At 44.6% G+C, this 4,358-nt stretch overlaps 1 pseudogene; it reads left to right on the forward strand.

Moving 5' to 3' along the window:
* The first annotated feature begins 250 nt into the window (after positions 1 to 250).
* On the forward strand, positions 251 to 3,232 carry LOC116190100 (annotated as a pseudogene).
* Positions 3,233 to 4,358: the final 1,126 nt, after the last annotated feature.

A 4,358-nucleotide genomic window follows, 5' to 3' on the forward strand; every position in this document is an offset into this window, starting at 1 on the left:
ATCATATCAATGGAATAATAGAGTTTCATATGCAATTGCGATGCATCAATGATAAGACATTTCTTGAACATTATGTATGACATACATGTATAGGGAGATTTCTATTCTATAGGATGTAAAAGAATAAAATAGTCCGCACATTTGAAGAGGGGGGGGGGAGAGGAAGAAAGAAAGAAATAATGAGTTCTTTTCGATTAACATATATCCTCCAGTCCGTCCTCGGCTTAGTGAGGAGAAGATATATATGTGGATGGGAGGGGAGTGGGTCCAAATCTTATCCCCCAAGAATAGTAAAGAGGAGAGAAATGCTCTTTTTTACTGTCACTCCTCATTTCCCGCGTTCGTAACTAATGATAAGTTAATTTACCTAAAATAATAATAAGTTAATTGTAAAGCCAAAATTGCCAATTGACTTAAATATATATATTTCTTGCTCAAATCAAATCATATATTGCTCAATGAATGCCATCTTCATCTTCTTCATTATTGCCCCTTCCATCCAGTGACGAGACAAAAGGAATATATATATATATATATATATATATTTGGAAACAAATACTGCGGGGTTCTCTGGACCTCAGCTCTTCCAAGCCGTCCAACAACGGCGTCTGCTGCCTCTCCCAAAACGGCGCTTGCTCTTCCTGGTGATTTCAACCTCACCCTCCTCGACCACCTTATCACCGAGCCCAGCCTCACCAACATCGACTAGCTGCTGCAAAACGAGCTCAATGCCGGCTATGACCCTGATGGCTTTGCTTGCTCCCGTGGGGTCGGCGACTGTGTTGTCACTTTCACCGTCGGACTCAGCATCCTCAATGCCATTGCTGGGGCTCACAGCGAGAACCTTTCGGTGATCTGCATCGTGTCAGAGGCCCCAACACCGACAACTGGACCAACAGGATCCTCCATCACACCACTGGGTTGCCCGATTTCACCCAGGAACTGCGCTGCTTCCAGATAGTCACGTGCTACAAGGTGAGGTAACAGATCTACAGGCACACACTTATTCATTTATATATATATATATTATGGATCGGTCGATCCAACCACCCAATGCATGAATGAATGAATGAATGAATTCTCTTCTCTTACTTAATGCATGTGGGCTAAAAAAACAGCTTCTCGGGTTTATTTATTTATTAGGAGCAGTCGAAAAAAATAATGAGGCAAATGATTGATGGGAATGTTCATTCATTGATGAGATTTATTTTGAATCAAATCCGTGCTCAGCAATACAAATAACATATTGTTCGGGTAGGATATTTCTTGGAGGAGACGAAACGAGACCAGACAACAATCCCTCTGGGTAATGTTGATGGTAAAAGTAAAATGAAATAAGCCTTTTAAGTCAAGCTCAACATGTTGAATAAAGGAAATTAACGAGGTTAGTTAGGAAATGCAAGCAATGCAATTGATTGTAGGTCCAACTGGATTTTGTGTAGGCTGGGGTGAATAACTTGGAAGACGCACACAAGCAGATCGACGGAGCCATCTCAACAGCTCTGAAAGAATGTGAGCCGTTTTACATAAGCATCATCTGCAACTTAGCATGCCTCCCTCACTCTACTTTCAGCCGAGACCCCATCCCTTTGCTCTCTCTCCCAGGTAAAAGCGTTTACTTCACTTTTACACTCCCATTTTCCTAATTTATTATGTATGCATTGCATGAATCATATAGCCAATTTTGACATTCTTCCTTTGAATCAATCTCTCAGACTCAGCAACAAGGTGGGCCTCAAAGCTGCCGTGGAGGCCACAGCAACCTTTCTGAGCAATGCAGTCAAGCCTGTCATGGCGGGAGGGCCGAAGCTTCGTCCATCCAATGCTTATGATGCCTTCATCGAGTTGGCTAATGCCTGTGGCTATCCCGTGGCATAATGCCCTCCACTAAAGGGCTAGTCCCTGAGCACCACCCTCGATTCATTGGGACCTATTGGGGAGCCGTCAGGACCCACTTCTCCGCCAAGATCGTTGAGTCCACCAATGCCTACCTATTCGCTGGCCCCATATTTAAGACTACAGCTCTGTGGGCTATTCCCTCCTCCTCAAGAAAGAGAAGGCCATCATCGTCCAGCCTGATCGGGTTGTGGTCGGTAATGGGCCTGCCTTCGGGTGAGTCCTGATGAAGGATTTCTTGCAGGCCCTCTCCATGGGGGTCAAGTAAAATGGCACCACTTATGAAAGCTACTGTCGGATCTTCTTTCCTGATGGGGTCCCACTCAAGTGCGAGCTTGACGAGTCGCCGAGGGTCAATGTACTATTCCAACGCATATAGAGGATGCTTTCGCACAAAACAGCCGTGATTGCTGAGACGGGTGATTCATGGTTTAATCGCCATAAGCTTAAGCTGCCTGAAGGATGTGGGTAAGCATGGATACATAAAACCTTTGATTCCTGCTGTCCTTAGGAGTTGAGGAAAGAGGAAAAGAGTAAGAGTGAAAGAAGTTGGTGTTGCAGGTACAAGATCCAAATGCAATACGGTTTCATTGGGTGGTCTGTTGGGGCAACACTCGGTTACGCACAGTCCGTGCCAGAAAAACGGGTGATTGCTTGCTTTAGTGATGGAAGCTTCCAGGTCTAGCAAATGTCACAGCTGAACGAACGAACAGAAACTCTCTGAACTTGATGTGTTAAAATAACTGTGCTGTTAAATAAATAAATTTATGTCTCTGTTTGTGTCAGGTGACCGCACAAGATGTGTCAACTGTCCACAATGATGGAGGCAACTGTTGGACTGCGAAGGTTTGTTTGGGTTTCAGTCGTCTGATTGTTACATGCGTGCCGAATCAAATGAGAGGAAGCAGATCATGACTTGCGAGGGAGTCGTTTATGCTCATCTTATGGTGCAGGTTCGTACAGTAGGGGAGCTCACAGAGTCGATTGCAACTGCCACAGGGGAGAAGAAGGATTGCTTCGTACTTCATAGAAGTGATTGTTCACGAGGATGATACCAACAAAGAACTGCTTTAGTGGGGTTCCGGGGTCTGTGCTGTTAATAGCCGCCTGCAGAATCCCCAGTAGTAGAGAAAGGAAAAGAGTTGTGGAAAAATCACCTCGAGTTAATTAATTAGGATACGGAAACTATCAACCAGATATAGAAGGCCTCTATAGTTTCATTGACTTCCGGCTCCTTTTCCTGGTCATGGCCGGATGATTTGAATAAGTGCAAGCGAAGTTGCGTATGAAAGATTTTCCTGGTTTGGAATTTAATCTTAATTAAAATCTCCAAGAAGACTTGCCATATTGAAGGGACGGTAGAGAACAAGCATCAACTGACGGGGGGGAATTAACTCCGCAAAGGAAACCTTCCCGCCCTGGTATTTCTTTTCCTCCTGAATGAGCGTACGAGCCCCTTCCAAGCACACAAGAAGTACGATTATTTCCTTTCTTTTTCTTCTTTAATTTATTCGACCAGCTCCAGTGGCGAAGCAGCCGTGGAGAGGGTGGCGCGCGCGCGTCTCTTGCCGGTGGAGAGGGTGGCGCGCGCGCGTCTCTTGCCGCTAGAGATGTCTCCACGCGTTGAGACCGGTCTATCTGCAGAGAGACCACTCAGGGAGGCTGTTGACGCCAACGGCCAGATTTCTGGGCATTGGAATTTCACCCCTAATTACTCTCTACATTCTTCTTCTTATTCTTAGACAAAAAGAAAAATGGAATGCTTTCAGGTATTACATGTAAAAATAGAACTTCCCCCAAAATCCTTCTTCTAACTCTCAAAACCCCCGAATCATAATTTTGAAATTTCCAATTTGCTCCATCCAAATTATCATCGTCTGTATTATTCACCCAATTTCCCATACCCCGTCCCATTTAACCCACCTTACGGACATACGTGTTCATCCTCCCAATTTATGGGTGTCGCGGATTCGGCATCTGGAAGTGCTAATGCTGAATCTGATCAATCCCCACATATAATCCCGACTTCACCATGCACTTAATTTCCCAGCGGTGGCCTAGAGGGTATCGACCTCAACGAAAATGATGTTCAAGTTGAAGAGACAGTTGTCTGCACTAGTGGTAAATGGCGGTGTGAAGACAATCAACTATTAATCAGTGGCTGGCTAAATCTTGGAAAGATCCCATGGTCGACGACGATCAAAACGCTACTACATTCCGGAGTAACAGTCACCAATATTGTCGCGGAAATAACCCAACCTCGCAAAGAAAACAATTAACGCTTTGAAGCAATGCTGGTATAAGATCAACGAGGGCTGCGCGACTTTCAACAGATTCCGGGAAGCATCTGATCATCATCATCCAAGCAGAACAAATCAAGACAAGGTAATAGAGATGGCGCATATGCTATATTTCCAAAAGCACAAGGAAAATTCACTATGGAGTTGGATTGGAATATACTT

Source organism: Punica granatum, unplaced genomic scaffold (genome assembly GCF_007655135.1).
Source record: "Punica granatum isolate Tunisia-2019 unplaced genomic scaffold, ASM765513v2 Contig00149, whole genome shotgun sequence".
Lineage (NCBI taxonomy): Eukaryota > Viridiplantae > Streptophyta > Magnoliopsida > Myrtales > Lythraceae > Punica > Punica granatum.